We start from the raw sequence: 20,564 nt of genomic DNA on the forward strand, positions 1-20,564 counted from the left end.
TACAGAAGGGCGTGGCTGTAACCACAGTCTCCTTGGGAATTCTGGGAGCGCTGCAGGCAGTCGCTTCCGCTCCAGGGAAGTGCGGCTGTGGTAGGGTCTCCTTTGAGGGAGTTGAGCCCGCATTGGCGGCGATGCCTTTTCTCTTGGCCGGGGGTCAGCTGCGACAAACACGTCTTCGCCCTTCTGGAAGAGGAATCTGTAGGCAGTAGCGGAAGGTGGGTTTGGCCCCCATTTGAGTGAGCTTTCCAGGTTTATAGAGATTGCTCAGTGAGTAGCGGATCTCCTGTATTCTGTTTTCTCTGCAACTCTGCCACCTCCTTGAGTTCTCTATTTATCCCACCGTGATTATGGTGGGGCTGATAACAGCCAATATTTATGGAGAGTCCCTGAGGACTCAGACAGTATTTCCAATTTTCTTGTGTTAACTTACTTCTTTCTCAGAACAACCCTATGATTATCCTCATTTTACAGATGGGTGATAATAGGCCAATAAGTGGCTGGGCCAGGGTTAAACCTCCGAAGCACGATTCCATGATTCCTTATGATCTTGGGCGATACTCTCCTTCCATATCACATTAAGCGGTCATGAGGCTTAGATGAGATTACATGAAAAGTGCTTGGCATCGTTCCTAGCACACCCTATGTGCCTTCTATGTTACAGAGTACAGGGGCGCCTGGGTGGCGCAGTCGGTTAAGCGTCTGACTTCAGCCAGGTCACGATCTCGCGGTCCGTGAGTTCGAGCCCCGCGTGGGGCTCTGGGCTGATGGCTCAGAGCCTGGAGCCTGTTTCCGATTCTGTGTCTCCCTCTCTCTCTGCCCCTCTCCCGTTCATGCTCTGTCTCTCTCTGTCCCAAAAATAAATAAACGTTGAAAAAAAAAATTTATGTTACAGAGTACAGTATAATTGTAGTGTGTGGGAAATTCAATCAGTTATATTAGGAAACATAGAGAATATCATAATATTTTTAAGGCAGTAGTTCTCAAAATTAGGTGTTAGAATTACCTGGGAAATTTGTTAGAAGTATAAAAAAAAAAAAATCCAAACCCTGTAATAGTTTCAGGAGACTGGACCTCTCTTCTTTCTTAGCTCTTTGGGTGATTCTGAGACCAAGTATGTGAATCGTGATCTTAAAGTACTCGCTTCCTCCCCACCCCCCCATCCCCCCCACTTTTCTTTTTTAAAATTTAGTTCTTTTGTATACCTGAAATGTTTGGATGTTCTGTATGATCACCATTGTTAAACATCTAATTGACACAGATTTGATTATCATTTGAATTCAGAAATCTCCAGGGGGGCAGGAGATATTACAATGGACTTTATTGTTTTAAAAAACTAATCTGGTAAGTCTAAACTGCCCTTTCCCTGGCTAAGTGTGCTTGCAGAGACATTTACAAATAGTTCTCTGGATTTTTTTCTGTTTAAAAAAATTTTTTAATGTTTATTTATTTATTTTTGAGAGAGAGAGAGAGAGCACGAGCGGGGAGGGGCAGAGAGAGAGAGAGAGAAAGGGAAACACAGACTCCAAAGCAGGCTCCAGGCTCTGAGCTGTCAGCACAGAGCCTGACGAAGGGCTCAAATCCGGAAACTGGGAGATCATGACCTGAGCTGAACTCAGACACTAAACTGATGAAGCCACCCAGGCACTCCTGGATTTTTTTTCTCTTGAGCTTCAGGAGTATCTTATAATGAAGAGAAACTGTGAAAGCCTTATTCATAATAGCTAAAAAAAATATTAACAGATATCCACCCACTGTGATGTATTCATGCAATAGAACATCACTCTAATAAAAGGATCAAATGACTGATATGTGCATCAACATGAATGGATTTGAAAAACACTATGCTCAAATAATTGTAATGCAAAGGAGTACTACTGTATGATTCCATATAATTGACATTCTAAAATTAATCTATGGTGAAAAAAATATCAAAACAGTGGTTGCTACTGGGGAAAGGGGTAGACATTGACTGGGAAGTCTCACGAGGGAATTTTCTGGGGTGATGTTAATGTCTTGTATCTTAATAGGACTCTGAATTGGATACATAAGTGATAGGTAGGACATCTGGGTGGAGAGCTAAGAAATAAATACTGCTGATTTTAGAACCTAGGCTGTGAGTATATGGGTGAACACTATAATTCTTCCAACTCTTCTCCACATTAAAGGGGCACCAGGGTGGCTCAGTTGGTTAAGCATCCGACTCTTGATCTCAGCTCATGGCTGGTGAGTTAGAGCCCTGTGTTGTGCTCTACACTGACAGCGAGGAGCCTGCTTGGCATTCTTTCTCTCCCTTTCTCTGTGCCCCTCCCCTGCTCTCTCTCTCTCTCTCAAAATGCATAAACATTAAAATTTTTTTCATGTAAAAATATTGGGGGAACATAGCTTTGAAAAGTTATGAGTATGGGGCGCCTGGATGGCTCAGTTGGTTAAGTGTCCAACTTGGGTTCAGGTCATGACCTCGCAGTTTGTGAGTTCGAGCCTCGCGGCGGGCTCTGTGCTGACAGCTCAGAGCCTGGAGCCTGCTTCAGATTCTGCATCTCCCTCTCTCTCTCTCTGCCCCTCCCCTGCTCATGCTCTGTCTCTGTCTCTCTGTCTCTCTCTCTCTCAAAAATAAACATTAAAACAATTTTTTTAAAGAAAAGTTATGAGTAATTTTTGTTTTATATATAACACACACACACACACATACACACACACACACAATCCCACACCATTTGACAGAAACACATAGACACAAAAGGTGCACATTGATCACAGCATGACTACCAGTGGGGCAGGAGAGAATGAGAATGCGAGTGGTAGGGGATATAATTGAATAAGTAAATGTTATTTTTAGTTTTACATTTTGTTCAGCATTTCTATGTAATTAAAATAGGAATAGGGTCTGTGGAAATTCTGTCCACATTGTTGCCAGAGACCTATAATTTTCCAGGAAGAGTCTGGAAGTGAATCACACCTGAATTTTGTGTGCCAAGTATATTGCACATGGACAGTACATTTTCTGACCATAGAAAGAACACAATCTTTTCATGTCAAAATCCTGTAGATATCATTGTATTTTTTGAGTGCTTTTAATGTTGCAGAAAAGAATTCAAATGGATGGCTTATGTTTCATTCCTTTGAAACTGACTTGATTTTTAGCTTTACCTTGTATTTCAAAAATATCTCAAATGTTGACAAGTGCTTCTCCACACTCCCCTCCCCCTCTTCTCCCTCTTCCTCTCCCTCCTCCCCTTCTCCTATGTCTTAAAAAAAATTTTTTTAACGTTTATTTATCTTTGAGACAGAGAGAGACGGAGCATGAACAGGGGAGGGGCAGAGGGAGAGGGAGACACAGAATCCGAAACAGGCTCTAGGCTCTGAGCTGTCAGCCCAGAGCCCGATGCGGGGCTCGAACTCACTGACTGCGAGATCATGACCTGAGCCGAAGTCGGCCGCCCAACCGACCAAGCGACCAAGCCACCCAGGCGCCCCCCCCCCTTCTCCTATTTCTGTTCGTTAACATTATTTAATATTGCTCACATGGAGAAATTTTGTTCATCCTCTCTTGATTGTTTACTTACTACAATCTGCTTCCTTCTGTAATCCTCTTTTTTTCTCATTAGTTTCTAAGACACACCTAACTGTTGTGTTTGTATTCATTATAGACATTCTCATTATCTTCAGGCTTTTCCTTTGAGTTCTGAAAACAAGTTTATGAAACGTTCTTTTCTGCCATATATTCATTTTCCTTTGAAGCCGATCTGATTAAAAAAATACTTTATTTTTTAGAGCAGTTTTAGGTTTACAGAAAAATTTTGGAGAAAGTAGAGATTTACCATATACCTGCCTCCCCCCTCAAACACAGCTTTTCCTATTATTGACATCTTGCATTAGTGTGGCATGTTTGTTACAGTCGATGAGCCAATATTGATATATTATTATTAACTAAAGTTCGCGGTTTACTTTAGAGTTCACTCTTCGTGTTGTACAGTTCTGTGGGTTTGAAAATTGCATAATGTCAGAGGCGCCTGGGTAGCTCAGTTGGTGAAGCGTCCAACTTCGTCTCAGGTCACGATCTCACGGTTTGTGAATTCGAGCCCCGCACCGGGCTCTGTGCTGACAGCTCAGAGCCTGGAGCCTGCTTTGGATTCTGTGTCTCCCTCTCTCTCTCTGCCCTTCTCCCGCTCATGCTCCATCTCGCTATCTCTCAAAAATAAATACATGTTTAAAAAATTTTTTAAAATGCATTATGTCCTGTATCCACCATACAGTATCATACAGAATAGTTTCGTTGCCTCAAAAATAGCACTCTGTTCAACTGATTAGCCCTCCCTTCCCCTAAGCCCCTGGCAACTACTGGTATTTTTACTGTCTCTACAGTTGGAATTCTATGGTATATAGTTCTTTCAAACTGGCTTCTTTCACTTAGCAATGCGCATTTAATGTTATTCCATGTCTTTTTATAACTTGATAGTTAATTTTTTTTATTGCTGAACAATGCTCCATTGTACGGATGTACCATACATCCATATATCATTGATTTTTATGCATGCGAAAAATCACTCATATTCAGAATAATGCCCCAATCATAAATATACATGTGAAAGTATAAACAGAAAAGGGACAGCTACATAATCACCACTCACACCAAGAAATGAAGCACCCCAGAAGAAGCTCCACTCTTACCCACAGCACCATGATGCTTCCTTCTCTATCATAAGTAACCAATTACCCTAATTTTTATAGACTCCTTTGATTTTCTTTATGTTTTTACTACAAAAGTGTCCATCCTGAATAGTATAGTTCAATTTTGACTGTCTGATGAATTTTGTATAAACGGAATCATACCACACCGCCTATTTTCTGCCTAGCTCTTTTGTTCAACATCATATTTATGAGATTCACCCATGGTGTCGCATATAGCTAAAGTTTGTTCAATATCCTTGCTGTGTCCTGCTCCGTTGTGAAAAAAATTTATTCATTCTATCATGGATAAACATTTGGAGTATTTCTAGCATATCACTATTATGGATGATACTGCAATGAAAATTCGTATACATGTCTTTTTGGTAAACACATACACACGGTACTTATGGGTATATATCTTGAGTAGGTTGGAAGTTTCATAAGAAATACTTCAAATTTGGCTCTATAGTCCACCAGCATGAGATTTTTGCTTATTGCTTGAGGTAGGGATCATTATTCCCCCCTCGACACCACCCAGTTTAACTCAGCACCATGTATGGAATACCTTCCTCGTTACCACAGCTCTGCAGTGCTACCTTTGTTGCAAGCCTGAAGTCAACATGTGCTCTTGTGCATAGAAAATCCAAAGGACCTAGTATAAATTATCAAAGTTAATCAGACAAAGCTGGCAAGATTGAAGAATAAAGGGGCAAAAGCAACATTTAGTAGAAGTGGTTAGGGTAAGAATCACTATCTTATTCCCAGTCTCATAGCAAATGTTTTCAACTCTTAAGAAACATTGCTTTCCATGTTCGCTGTAATTTATTGCCAGTTTCCTAAATTTTCTCATCATGAATGGATGATTAATTTATCAACCTCTCTGTTTTTTGCATTCCTGGTAAGTCTGCTAGGCATGATGTGTTATCTTTTTATAAACTGTTGAATAAGTTATGGCATAGAATTTTTACATGTGTGTTTACGATGAGATAGGCCTACCATTTTCCATTCTAATAAAGACTGCAACAGATTTTGATCAGTGTTGGTTGGAAATTAGTTGAAAGTGTTTCCTATTTTGTTACTCTCAGGAAGAATTCTTTTTTTTTTCTTTTTTCTTTTTAAATTTAGACCCAAGTTCGTTAACATACAGTGTAGTATTGGTTTCAGAAGTAGAATTTAGTGATTCATCACTTACATGTAACACCCAGTGCTCATCCCAAGTGTCTTCCTTAATGCCCATCACCTATTTAGCCCATCCCACCCCTCCATTAACCCTCAGTTTGTTGTCTATATATAAGAGTCTCTTGTGCTTTGCCTCCCTCTCTGTTTTCATCTTATTTTTCCTTCTCTTTCCCTATGTTCATCTGTTTTGTTTCTTAAATTCCACATATGAATGAAATCATATGATATTTGTCTTTCCCGGATTGACTTATTTCACTGAGCATAATACAGTCTAGTTCTGTCCACATTGTTGCAAATGGCAAAATTCCATCCACATTGTTGCCAAAAAAAAAAAAAAAAAAAGATTTCATTCTTTTTGATTGCTGAGTAATATTCCATTGTATTCTATGATAAGCATGGGTTCTTCCTTAAATGTTTGATAGAGTTCACTGATGACACTGTCTCAGACTAGAGAATTCCTTTGTGGATTTTTAATAAATTCCATTTCAAGTACTAGTTCTATTCAGAGTTGTGATAACTTCTTGTGTCTGTTTTGGTGTGTGTTTTAAATTCTGTTTTAAATTCTCTGGAAATTTATTCACTTCTCAGTTTCATTGGCATTAAGTTCCCCAGAGTATCCCTTCATGTCCATAAGAATGTATAGTGATGTTTCCTTTTTCATTCATTTCCTTGGTAATTTGTGATTTCTAACTGTTTTAATAATAAATCTTCACATGGATTTGTCAATGTTTTTGTTCTCATTTCAAAGAATAACCTTTTTAGTCCTCTTGTACTATGTTTGTCTTCTATTTTATGTATCTGTTCTCATTAAAAAAATTTTTTTAGATGTTTATTTTTGAGAGAGACAGAGACAGAATGCGAGTGGGTTAGGGGCAGAGAGAGAGGGAGACACAGAATCCGAAGCAGGCTCCAGGCTCCGAGCTGTCAGCACAGAGCCCAACACAGGGCTTTAACCCACAGACCGCGAGATCATGACCTGAGCCGAAGTTGGACGCTCAACCGACTGAGCCACCCGGGCGCCCCAAGAACAGAGGATTCTAAGGCGTGGTGCAGGTAACAAGCACAGCAATCAGCAATGACCCCCAGGTCTGGGGTAACAAAGTGAAGAGACAGGGGTTATTAAAACTGACAAGCTTGGAGGAAGGTCCTGGTATCTTGAAACTCAAACCGCCAAGGTGGGAGGAGTGTTCAGCTGGCTCTGGTTCCCGAGCTCAGTCAGAGGAAGAGTGCTGGCAGTTGTAGGACTTAGACATCTGATCTAATCATCTTTTTTTTGTTACTGACTTCTGGCTGAAGTTCATTACATTCAGAGAGCACATCCGGTATTATCTCAGCACTGTGAAATTTGTTGCTATTCCTTTAGGGCCCGTCATGTGATCCCTTTTTGTAAATATTTTATGTGTGCTTGAAAAGATGTGTATTTTGGAGCGTTTGCCAGAACCTTTTGTTCCCCTTACCCTCAAATGGGTGTCAAAAATGCTGCGGACCTTCCAGGCTTTTCAGCTATCACCCCACGAGAAAAGTCACCACAAGCGCATGACTCCCTCACTTTCTCTGAATTTTAGCCCACGAATTCTCTCTCCATCATCTTGTCTTTCGATGCCTCTTGACAGCTTTAAAAATGTATCTAGGGGCGCCTGGGTGGCTCAGTCGGTTGAGCGTCCGACTTTGGCTCGGGTCATGATCTCACGGTCCGTGGATTCGAGCCCCACATCGGGCTCTGTGCTGACAGCTCAGAGCCTGGACCCTGCTTCAGAGTCTGTCTCCCCCTCTCTCTGCCCCTCCCCTGCTCACGCTCTGTGTCTGTCTCTCAATAATAAATAAACGTTTAAAAATTCAATAAAAAAATGTTATCTACCCATCATCTGCCAGAAGTTTATTCAAATGACCTGTTTTATTATTACAGGGAGTGGAAGTATATTAAAAATTTGTCTATTGCATTTTAAAATTTCCCTGTCATTTTATCCAGAAAATTCACCTCTCATCAGATTGATCCTCCTTAATATACAAACTATTAGGTATTTTTTAAAACATTGTCTTTTGGGAGGGGTTGTTAAATTAGGAATTACATGGTATTATTTCTTTTTTTAATCTTCCAGTTTTTATTTAATTTTTTTTTTCAACGTTTATTTATTTTTGGGACAGAGAGAGACAGAGCATGAACCGGGGAGGGGCAGAGAGAGAGGGAGACACAGAATCGGAAACAGGCTCCAGGCTCTGAGCCATCAGCCCAGAGCCCGATGCGGGGCTCGAACTCACGGACCGCGAGATCGTGACCTGGCTGAAGTCGGACACTTAACCGACTGCGCCACCCAGGTGCCCCCCAAGTTTTTATTTAAACGCCAGTTAGTTGGGGCGCCTGGGTGGCTCAGTCGGTTAAGCGTTCGACTTCGGCTCAGGTCATGATCTCGCAGTCTATAAGTTTGAGCCCTGCATCAGGCTCTGTGCTGACAGCGTGGAGCCTGGAGCCTGTTTCAGATTCTGTGTCTTCCTCTCTCTCTGACCCTCCCCCGTTCATGCTCTGTCTCTCCCTGTCTCAAAAATAAATAAATGTTAAAAAAAAAAAAACACGTTAGTTAACATACAGTGTAATATTAGCTTCAGGTATAGGCTTTAGTGATTAATCACTTACATACAACACCCAGTGCTCATCACAAGTGCCCTCCTTAATACCCATCACCCATTTAACCCATCCCCCACCTACCTCCCCTTTAGTAGCCATCAGTTTGTTGTCTATAGTTAAGAAGCTGTTTTACGGTTTGCCTTTCTCTTTTCCCATGTTCATCTGTTCTGTTTCTTAAATTCCACGTATGAGTGAAATATAGTTATCTGTCTTTCTCTGACTGGCTTATTTCGCTTAGCATAATACACTCTAGCTCCACGTTATTACAAATGGCAAGATTTCATTCTTTTTGATGGCTGAGTTATATTCCATTGTATGTATATGCCACAACTTCTTTATCCACTCAACAGTTGATGGACATTTGAGCTCTTTGCATAATTTGTCTGTTGTTGATAGTGCTGCTATAAATATTGGGGTGTATGTATCCCTTTGAATCGGTATTTTTGTATCCTTTGGGTAAACACCTAGTAGGGCAATTGCTGGAGTACGGGGTAGTTCTATTTCTAACTTTTTCTTAGGAACCTCCATACTGTTTTCCAGAGTGGCTGCACCAGTTTACATTCCCACCCACATTGTAAGAGGGTTCCTCTCTCCGCATCCTCATCAACACCTGTTGTTTCCTATATTGTTAATTCGGTACCCCACATGATTTCTTACATCGATTCTGGTCCTTTTGAACCACTGACCATTTTCACATAACGGATGTGATGAGAGAGAAAAAAAAAAAAAAACCTCTCTAAAGGCCTGAGATATAAGGGAAGCCATTTTATTTATTTATTTATTTTTTTTTCCTTTGGCAGGTTTTTTTTTTTAATTATTTTTTTTAATATATGAAATTTATTGTCAAATTGGTTTCCATACAACACCCAGTGCTCATCCCAAAAGGTGCCCTCCTCAATACCCATCACCCACCCTCTCCTCCCTCCCACCCCCCATCAACCCTCAGTTTGTTCTCAGTTTTTAACAGTCTCTTATGCTTTGGCTCTCTCCCACTCTAACCTCTTTTTTTTTTTTTTTTTTCCTTCCTCTCCCCCATGGGTTTCTGTTAGGTTTCTCAGGATCCACATAAGAGTGAAACCATATGGTATCTGTCTTTCTCTGTATGGCTTATTTCACTTAGCATCACACTCTCCAGTTCCATCCGCGTTGCTACAAAAGGCCATATTTCATTTTTTCTCATTGCCACGTAGTATTCCATTGTGTATATAAACCACAATTTCTTTATCCATTCATCAGTTGATGGACATTTAGGCTCTTTCCATAATTTGGCTATTGTTGAGAGTGCTGCTATGAACATTGGGGTACAAGTGCCCCTATGCATCAGTACTCCTGTATCCCTTGGATAAATTCCTAGCAGTGCTATTGCTGGGTCATAGGGTAGGTCTATTTTTAATTTTCTGAGGAACCTCCACACTGCTTTCCAGAGCGGCTGCACCAATTTGCATTCCCACCAACAGTGCAAGAGGGTAAGGGAAGCCATTTTAGATTTCTATCTAAGTCAGCTTGATTGTACACAAACTTTGTCTAAACCAAAAGCCTGATTTATGGCTCACCAAGCATACATTGTGCACCTGCTCTGTAAATGAGTAGCCTAATGGAAAACCATCTTGTCCTTAAGATAGCCAGCAGTGCTCCTCCTCCCTGCATTCCTTGATGTTAAAACTTGTGACTCCTGCATACATGTTAATCTATAACCTGTTGAGCTTTTATAAGATGTAAAAAAAAGGTATACGATCCTTTGAAAACTGTTCATTCTCCAGAACACATTCTTCCCTGTGAAGAGTGTTTCCCGGGCAGCTGTCCTAACTTGGGCTTAAACAAAACTCTCTTTCTTGCTTATACAGATTGTAAAAGGTGTCTTCATTTGGTATCTACACCTGTCCTGTCGTTTTTCCTTCACTCCTCAGTGACAGTACTTGGCCAACATTTGAGATAGTTTCAGTCGGACATTGTATTTGACCTCATTCAGCTGTTTTTCAGCACCACACTGTACTTATTATTGCCAAAAATCTAGGCCTTAACTTATACTTTACAGAAAACGTTGGCATCAGGACAACACATGCCAGAAGAGTCATTAGACAAATCCAGAATGTGAGCAATCCTACATGCCAACCGAGTTACTATTTCAGCAGGTCAAGGGCACACAAAAAAGAAGGGGAGCTGTTCTAGATTATAAGAGGCTCCAGTGACATAGCATTGAATACAATTAATATTCCAGCATAAAGGAAAACGATAATATATTTATTCCCCAGGAGAAACCTGAGCAACTAAACTTTTTCTTCTCTTTTCTCTCTTTGCAGATTTTCTGGATTAAGCCATTATTTCATCTCCTGTCCTCCCTGAATCACATCCTCCATAAGACAACTTAAAAGTTTTTATGTCTAGAGCAGGGAGAAGATCAGTGATGTGATACTAGAAGCTTAAAGAAGAAAAATACTTCAAGATTTTATAAAAGTTTCCAACGTTTGTCTCTGTCAGTATAGCTCCTTCCATTTGCCTTATGACTCACGTTTCATAATCAGCAATTAAAGCCAAGGAAATGTGGAAAACATTTGTTGCTTCTGCTTTATGGCCTGATCAATCAATGGTTGCATCTGCTTCTTGTGGATTTTTGGCATCCACGTCCATTCTTGTGGATCTTGCGATGAACACTTCAGGGTAGGTAGCACTGTCGGTCCTAGATGCATGCATGCCCATATAGACTAAAAAAGGCAATCCAGTCAAAGTAAGGTTGAGACTCTATTTGTCAAATTTAATACTCTGTATAGGTCAGCACAATGTCCTTTTAGGATCTGCGTTCCGCTCCCCACCCCCACCCCCACCCCGCCATCCCTTCCTTTCCATAATCCCCTCCCCTCTACTCTTTCTCCAGTTCACTGGTCTCTAGGAGGTAGCTTCTTAGAATAGCTCCATAGTTTGCTTTGGTTGAGTTTTTTCTTAGTTTTTGTCACTTAGTTTGGAAGAAAAAAAAATTTTCAAGAAAACGACGGGGGAGGGGGCGGTCAAGCTCCACTAACGGTATAGAATCAATTCGTACTGACTATCCAAAAGAGAATACCGCCTGTCCAAATACTGATTATCCCAAAGAGAGAGGAGAGCCTTGAGGAAAGGCCACTCCGCAGGAGGTTCCGGGATTTGCAGTCCATCGATGCACATTACGCTCCCGAAAGACGCCTCGCTTGCATGGTTGGCTGGAAATAACACAGAAGTACATCAAGGAGTTCTGTACCTGGGGCAGCATTTCGGGATTACGGAACTCGCTCCGACCCGCAGGCTCCGAAGTACAATCCAGCCTCTCGCTGGGACAGCCGACACTTCCACCCTAGGAAGGCGACGAGGTGGCCTGGGAATTCTGGGAAGTGTAGTCCCGGAACTCAGTGAGGCTGGATAACTTCCGCCGCAGGCGGCCAAGCCGGCGTCCCTGCTCCCGCCGGGAATTCTGGGAAACGTAGTCCAAGGAGGGGGTTTCTGTAGGCAGAGTCGCTTCCGCTCCAGGTACGCGAGGCCGCGGCCTTCGTTCCTCCGCGAAAGGTGAGCCCCTGCCTCCCCGGGGGCCCTCCCCGCGGCCGCACTGACCTGGCTTCCCATTGCCTTGGCCCACGGTGACCAGGCTCTGGACGCTGGGGAAGAGAAGCCGCCTGCGGCCAAGGGCGGGGTTGGTGTTGCCTTTGAATGAGCTCTGTGGATTGCGGGGCGGTGGGCGCATCCCCGGCTCGGGGTCGGGCCGGGCTACCACCTCGCCCGGCGTGAGGGTCTCCTCCTGGCTCTGCGCCTCCCCGCCCTTTCCCCGACCACCAGCCAATGCTGCCGCATCCCAGCGGTGGAATATTCGGAGAATTTCTGTGCGTCTCTGCCCCTCTTTCCTCTTCTTCAAGTGGATATTAGCGTCTACCTAATAGAGTCATTTTGCGAGTTAAGGGAGGATGGAGAAGTGAAGGACTTAGAGCCTGGCTTGGGGTTAAAAAAAAAAAAAAAAAAAGTCCCCTGTTAGCAGTACCTTTTAATTTCTCAGTCCCCTGAAAGCTTCTGTGAACCTGGGTTGGGGGTCAGAGTTCGGCTCCTGGCCTTTCTCAGATCCCTGAAGAAAGCGAAGCTGCACCCAGATTCCTAATTGTTTTTTTTTTTTTTTTTTTTTTTATCTAAATGTAGGTTTTTGTAGGGGTTATTCCCGGATGTTGTCTGCACTGTCCACTGTAATGTACATGGGAGTTCTGATGAAGTTGTGATTTCTCTGAGCCTCCTTTCCTTCCCCAGCCTGGACATCGTTGAAAAAGGCTGCTGGGAGGGGGGAAATGACGCTTTGCCTCCTGGAAGAAGGGCCTCACCTGAGTAGGACTTAGCATCTTTCTTCCTCTTAGGTTATCTCCTCTCAGGGGAGAAGATGTTTCCTTTACGCATCTGCAAATTCTACCAGGAACATGCCCTGACTTTTGTTTAAATACAGGAAGGGATGGGGGAGTACTTGGGCACGAGTAATAAGGATTGCACTTACTTTTTAAAAATTTTTTATTTATACTCCAGTTCGTTAACATACAGTGTAATACTAGTTTCAGGTGTACAATATAGTGCTTTGACATCCAACACCTGATGGTCATCACAAGTGCCCTCCTTGGGGGCGGCTTGGTGGTTCTGTCGGTTGAGCGTCTGACCCTTGGTTGCCGCTCAGGTCATGATCCCAGGGTGGTGGGATCCAGCCTGTCTCGGGCTCTGAGCTGTGCTTGGAGCCTGCTTGAGATTCTCACTCTCTCTGTCTGTCTCTCTCTCTCTCTGTCTCTCTGCTCCCCCCGCCCCCCAAAAAAAGAAAGGGAGGGAGGGAGGAAGGAAGGAAGGAAGGGTTAAAAAAACACAAGTGCCCTCCTTAATCCCCACCTCTTATTACCCATCCCTCCACTACCTCCGTTCTAGTAACCATCAGTTTGTTCTCTATAGTTGAGAGTCTGTTTCTTGGTTTGCCTCTCTCTTTTCCTTTGCTTGTGTCTTAAACTCCACACAGGAGTGAGATAACATGGTATTTGCCTTTCTGTGACTAACTTGCTTCACTTAGCGTAAGACTCTAACTGCACTCATGTCGTTGCAAATGGCAATATTTTATTCCTTTTTTGTGGTTGAGTAATATTCCGTCATGTGTACATACACTGCATCTTCCTTATCCATTCATCAGTCGAGGGGTTTCCATGATTTGGTTGTTGTAGATAATGGTACTGTAAACATCGGGGTGCATGTACCCCTTCGAATCAGTATTTTTATATCCTTTGGGTAAATACGTAGACGTGCAATTGCTGGATCGTGGGGTAGTTCTATTTAGAACTTTTTGAGGAACCTCCTTACATTTTGTACCTTGGATGCACCAGTCTGCGTTCCCACCAGCAGTGTAAGGGGGTTCCCTTTTCTTCATACCTTTGCCAACAATTGTTGTTTCTTCTGCCGTTGATTTTAGCCATTTTGATAGATGGGAGGTGGTATCTCATGGTGGTTTTGATTTGCATTTCCCTGATGATAAGTGTTGTTGAGCCTCTTTCCGTGTGTCTGTTGGCCGTCCGACTGCCTTATTTGGAGACTTGTATGCTCATGTCTTCGACCCATCTCTTAACTGCATTCTTTGTTGTTGGGTGTTGATTTGTAGAAGTTCTTCATTTATTTTGGATATTAACCCTTTATCAGATACGTGATTTGCAAATATCTTCTACCATTCTATAGGTTGCCTTTTAGTTTTGTTGATTGTTTTCTTTGCTGCGCAGAGCTTTTTATTTTGATGTAATCCCAGTAGTTTATTTTTTGCTTTTGTTTCCTTTACCTTAGGAGACCTGTCTAGAAAGAAGTCGCTACAGCCACTGTCAAAGAGGTTACTGCCTGTGTTCTCCTCTAGGATTTTGATGCTTTCCTCTCTCACATTTAGGTCTTTCATCCATTTTGGATTTGTTTCTGTGTATGATGTAAGAAAGTGGTTCAGTTTCATTCTTTTGCATGTTGCTGTCCAGTTTCCCCAACGCGATTTGTTGAAAAGATCGTCTTTTTCCCATTGGATATGCTTTCCTGCTTTGCCTAAGGTTAATTGACCCTATAATTGTGGGTCCATTTTTGGGTTTTCTGTTCTGTTCCATTGATCTTGGTGTCTGTTTTTGTACCAGTACCATACTGTTTTGATTACTGCAGCTTTGTAATTTAACTTGAAGTCTGGAATTCTGATGTTTCCATCTTTGCTTTTCTTTTTCAAGGTTGTTTGGTCTACTCAGCATCTTTTGTGGTTCCATATACATTTTAGGATTGTTTGTTCTAGCTCTGTGAAAAATGTTGGTGGTGTTTTGATAGGGGTTGCATTAAATGTGTAGATTGCTTTGGGTAGTATTGACATTTTAACAGTATTTGTTCTTCCAATCTATGAGCATGGAAAGTCTTGCCATTTCTTTGTGTCCTCATCAATTACTTTCATCAGTGTTTTCTAGTTTTCAGAGTACAGGTCTTTCACCTCTTTGGTTATGTTTATTCCTAGGTATCTTATTATTTTTGGTGCACTTGTAAATGACATTGATTCCCGCTGCTTCATTATTGGCGTATAGAATGCAGCAGATTCTGGTTTTTTGAATCCAGTGACTTTACTGAATTTGTTTATCAGTTGTAGCAGTTTTTTGGCGGATTTTTTTTTGGATTTCCTGTATAGAGTATCGTGTCATCTGCAAATAGTGAAAATAGTATCATGTCATCTGCAAATAGTGAAAGTTTGACTTCTTCCTTGCCAATTTGGATGCCTTTTATTTCTTTTTGTTGTCTGATTGTTGAGGTTAGGACTTCCAGTACTATGTTAAATAACAATGGTGAGAGTGGACATCCCTGTCTTGTTCCTGACCATAGGGGAAAAGCTCTCAACTTTTCCTCATTGAGGATGATATTAGCTGTGGGATTTTTGTATATGCCCTTTACTATATTGAGGTGTTCCCTCTAAACCTATTTTTTTCACGTTTTTTTTTTTAAATTAAGAATGGATATTGTACTTTGTCAAATGCTTTTCTGCGTCTATTGAAAGGGTTGTATGGTTCTTATCTTTTCTTGCATTAATGCGGTATATCACATTGATTTGTGACTATTGAATCACCCTTGGAGCCCAGGAATAAATTCCACTTGATTATGATGAATGGTTCTTTTAATGTACTATTGGATCCAATTTGCTAGTGTTTTATTGAGAATTTTCACATCCATGCTCATCAGGGATATAGTTTTCTTTTTTAGTGGAGTCTTTTGTCTGGTTTTGGTATGAGGGTAATGCTGTCCTCATAGAATGAATTTGGAAGTTTTCCTTCCTTTTTAATTTTTTGAAATAGTTCGAGAAGAATAGATATTACCTCTTCTTTAAATGTATAGTAGGATTCCCCTGTGAAGCCATCTGGCCCTGGACTTTTGTTTGTGGGGAGATTTTTGATTGCTGATTTAATTTCTTTGCTGGTTATTGGTGTGTTCAAGTTTTTATTTCTTCCTGTTTCAGTTTTGGTAGTTTATATGTTTCTAGGAATTTATCCATTTCTTCCCGATTGTCCAGTTTGTTGGCATATACTTTGTCATAATATTCTCTTATAATTGTTTGTATTTCTGTGGTATTGGTTGATATTTCTCCTCTCTCATTTGTGATTTTATTTATTTGGGTCCTTTCCCTTTCCTTTTTGATAAGTCTGGCTGGAGGTTTGTTCAGTTTTATTTTTTCAAAGAACTAGCTCCTGGTTTCATTGATTTGTTCTATTGGTTTTTTTGTTTTGTTTTGTTTTTTGTTTTTAGTTTCTATATCATTTATTTCTGCTTTAATCTTTGTTCTTTCTGCTAGCTTTAGGCTTCGTTTGTTGTTCTTTTTCTAGCTCCTTTAGATGTAAGGTTAGATTGTTTATTTGAGATTTCTCTCTTTTTTTTTTCCCTTTCTTCTTGATGTAGGCCTCTATTGCTATATACTTCCCCCTTACGACCACTTTTGTTGCATCCCAGAGGTTTTGAACTGTTGTGTTTTCATTTTCATTTGTTTCCGTGGATTTTTTTTTAACTTCTTCTTTATTTCCTTGTTGACCTTTTCATTGTTAAGTAGCATGTTATTTAACCTATATGTACTTGTGGTCTTTCCAGATTTTTTCTTGTGATTGACTTCAAGTTTCATAGTGTTGTGTCAGAAACTATGCGTGGTATGATCTCTGTCTTTTTATATTTGTTGAGGGCTGATTTGTGACCTAATATGTGATCTAGTCAGGAGAACATTCTGTGTGCACTTGTAAAGAATGTGTATTCTGCTGTTTTAGGGTGGAATGTTTGGGAAATATCCGTTAAGCCCATCTGGTCCGGTGTGTCATTCAAAGCCATTGTTTCCTTGTTGATTTTTGCTTAGATGATCTGTGCATTGATGTAAGTGGGCTGTTAAAGTCCCCAACTATTGTATTATTATCAATTAATTCCTTTATGTTTGTTATTAATTGTTTTATATATTTGGGAGCTTCCATGTTGGGGCATAAATATTTACAATTGTTATATCTTCTTACTGGATTGTCCCCTTTATTATAGGGCCCTTCTTTGTCTCTTGTTACAGTCTTTGTGTTAAAGTCAGTTTGTCTGATGTACGTATTGCTACTTTTGCTTTCTTTTGACATCTATTTGCATGGTAAATGTTTCTCCATCCCCTCACTTTCAATCTACAGGTGTCGTTAGGTCTAAAATGAATTTCTTGTAGGCAGCATATGTAGGGGGTCTTTTTTTCCCCCTATTCTGACACCCTATGTTTTTTGATTGGAGCGTTTTGTCCATTTACATTCAAAGTAATTACAATAGATATGTATTTATTGCCATTTTATTACTTGTTTTATGTTTTCTCTGATCCTTTCTTGTCTTTTTCTCTTTCATGTTTTGCTTATTTTCCTTAGTGATATATTTGGATTTCTTTCTCTTTATTCTTTGCATATTTATCAGTGGTTTTTGGTAATATGGTCACTGTTAGGTTGGTATATAACGTCTTCTGCATATAGCAATCTATATTAACTTGATGGTCATTTAAGTTTGAACCTATTCTTTTCTCCTTTCCTCCCCACATTTTTATATTTGTCATCATATTTTATATTTGTGTGTGTGTGTGTGTGTGTGAAAGAGAGAGAGAGTTCCTTGACTGAGTTTTTACACAAATATTCATTTTTACTGCTTTTGTTTTTCTTGCCTTCATACTTTCACTTTTGGTCTCTCCTTTCCATTCAGAGTCCCCTTTCATATTTCTTGCAGGATTGGTTTAGTCCTCGTGAACTCCTTTGGTTTGTCTGGGAAACTCTTTCTTTCTCATTCTATTCTGAATGATAGCCTTGCTAGATAGAGTATATTTGGCAGCAGAATTTTTGAATTGAGCATTTTGAAAATATCATGCCACCCCCTTCTGGCCTGTAGTTTCTATTGAGAAATCTCCTGCTAGCCTTATGGGTTTTCCCTTGTAAGTTACTGCCTTCTTTTATGTGGCTATTTTAAGATTTTTTTCTTTGTCACTGTATTTTATAAATTTAACTACAATATGTCTTGGTGTTGGCCTGCTTTTGTTGATTTTGTTGGGGGTTCTTGTGCCTCCTGGATCTGGATGTCTGTTTCCTTTCCCAGATTTGGGAAGTTCCAGCTATTATTTCTTCAAATAAGTTTTCTGCTCCCTTCACTATCTTCTTCTTCTGGGACTCCAGTGATACCAATCTTACGTTTGATAGAATCACTGAGTTCCCTAAGTTTTGTTTTGCATAATTCTTTCTCTGTTTTATATAGCTTTATTGTTTTCCATTACTTTGTCTTCTGGGTTATTAATTTGTTGTTATACTTCTTCCAGCCTGTTGGTCATTGCATCAAGCGTGTTTCTAATCTTATTTATTGCACTCTTCATCTCTTTTTTAACTCTTTTATCACGGTGTTAAGGGTTCCACTAACGTCTCCATTCTTTCTCTAGTCCGCTGAGTATCCTTATGATTGTTGCTTTAAATTCTCTATCAGGTATGTTAGTGATACCTGTTTCACTTAGATCTCTAGCCGTGAACTTGTCTTTTCTTTCATTTGGGATACATTCTTCTATCTTCTCATTTTGTCTGAGTCTCTGCCTGCCTCTCTGTGTTAGAACAGCTAGTTGTGTCTTTGCTCTTGAAAGTAATGACCTTGTGAAAAAGAAGCCATGTATTTCCCAGGGCCTGGCACTTCAGGCTGTCTACAGTGTGTGCTGCATGCACTCTGCTGTTGTGTTCTGGTTGCTCTGTCCTTCAGGCCAGTTGTCAGCAGAGGTTCTCCTTGCCTGCAGAGGCTCTCTTTGCCTACTGTGGGCAGTGATTGGTCCCTGGCCTAAATTTGGTGAGTTTTAAATAGGTGTGCTCTGGTCTGCTTGTGAAATGAGTCTCTTCACCATCTCCACTGGAACTGAGGCCCTGTAAAACTCTCGGGTCTGGAGACATGGTGAGGGCAGGGGTTTGTGTTGGTCTTCTGGGGGAGGGGCCCACCGTGCTGAGACTGAAAAGGCAGTTCCACTGGGGGACAGCAGGGTGGGGCTTGGTGCAAGCAGGTTAGGCAGCCAGTATCTGTGCTCTGCTGCTTTCTGCAGGTGGCTCTGTGCTTCTGCTGAGGGATGGGCGAGGGAAATGGTGCCGGGCCACCTCCTTTATCCTGGGGAGGCGTCTCTGTGAATGCTGCCTCTCAGGGACATGCTCTGAGAACAGCGGATAATCTCCCAACTGTGTGCCCCAGCTGCTCTTCAGATTGCTGTTTTCTTGCTGCATTCCCCTCGGTTGTTTGCCTGTCTTTCTCTTCAAGAACAGCTTCTCTTCAAGAGCCTTCTGGGCTCTATCTCAGCCGAGCCCCCTGACTTTTAAAGCTCCAGGCTTTCAAAGTAGAGACTGTAAAGTCCTAGGGAATTCCCCTAAAGTATTTGTCTATTCAAACCTTATAGGTGAGCCTAAGTATTGTCTTTATCATCTAGCAAGGTACTGAGATATAGTACTATAATCCAGAATTACAGCTTTTCAGATCGCAACTTTATCATAAGGGCAGTAGTTTGCCCTAAAATTATGTAAGGGCCATTGAACAAGTGGCTTGGACATGGAATTTATGAATGGCCCACTATCATTTCTTTTCCCCCTTCTTGGCATCCCAGGCTTGCCTCCAATTTAGGTCCTTTAGTTTGTTTCTGAAAGCAGAGAGAACACCTGCCTGAGGGGGCTCCTTTCCCTCGTGTACAGTGAAAGTAAATATCAAGAACCTTATGTAAAACTGTGGAAATTTACTATGTGAGTGCTTGACAGAATATTTCCCTGCTAGTGTAATTTTTGGAAGGTGTTTCCTCCATTTATTTAAAACTACCTGTGCAATTAAAAAATGCCCTGCAGGGACAAAACCCAAAAAACAAAAAGCAAAAAAAACCCCAAAAAACCTCTAGGCTTTAAGCCCCGCACAATTGTAAGAATGCACAAAATTCAGCCCCTCTCACTTTCCAAGCCATTGACAATGGAGAAACATTCTCCTCGGGTGTCCCTGGTGTGCTCCTCTCTTTGTCGCTCCCTTCTCCATGATCGCGGCACCCTCCCCTCGACAGCAGCCAGGATCTGTTTCTCCCCTAAACTACATCTCTGCATTTCTTACCTTCTTGGAGGTAGCCCCTTCTCTCTGTTTGGTGGTAGAGTTTGTTCCGTCAGTCTTCAGGTTGATTTCTAGGGTATTTAGCTTGATCTAATAGTTACCTAGTTGCCTTTGTGGGACCAGGCAAGCCTAGTGTCCTCCTCCTCTGCCACCATCTTCCTGTCTCCTAACGATTCTTTTTACACATTTAATGCTAAACATCATCCTAGAAATTTTGTGTGAATTAACATATGCAATCCCAACAAGAGCCCTATGGGGTCCCATGGATACTGTTATTCCCATGTTATAGATGAGAAAAGAGAGACACAGAGAGCATAAGTTGTTTGCTTGCCCTAGGTCACACACCTAGGAAGGCTGAGCTGGGATTTGAGTTAGGTTTCAACCTATTGCCTGAGTTCTCACTGTGCGTAGTATCATGTTGAGAAGGCGTGTTTTGGATTTTTGTAGAGGGCCATGAAAGCTATGTCAATGAACTTTGAGTTAGTGATAAGAT

At 41.2% G+C, this 20,564-nt stretch overlaps 1 protein-coding gene and 1 long non-coding RNA gene across 2 annotated transcripts in view; both read left to right on the forward strand.

Moving 5' to 3' along the window:
* The first annotated feature begins 58 nt into the window (after nucleotides 1-58).
* LOC123578818 lies at nucleotides 59-11,021 on the forward strand. The gene is made up of 2 exons (XR_006702521.1): nucleotides 59-215; nucleotides 10,771-11,021. It is a non-coding gene; the product is annotated as an uncharacterized LOC123578818 (long non-coding RNA).
* Nucleotides 11,022-11,911: 890 nt separating this feature from the next.
* The window catches only part of ZNF112 (zinc finger protein 112), a 33,005-nt gene continuing 24,352 nt past the window's right edge, over nucleotides 11,912-20,564 (forward strand). Inside the window, exon 1 of the mRNA XM_045442028.1 lies at nucleotides 11,912-12,001. The gene's annotated coding sequence lies outside the window, so the exon portion shown is untranslated. The remainder of the gene's footprint in view (nucleotides 12,002-20,564) is intronic.

This window comes from Leopardus geoffroyi, chromosome E2, assembly GCF_018350155.1.
Source record: "Leopardus geoffroyi isolate Oge1 chromosome E2, O.geoffroyi_Oge1_pat1.0, whole genome shotgun sequence".
In the NCBI taxonomy this organism is placed as follows: domain Eukaryota; kingdom Metazoa; phylum Chordata; class Mammalia; order Carnivora; family Felidae; genus Leopardus; species Leopardus geoffroyi.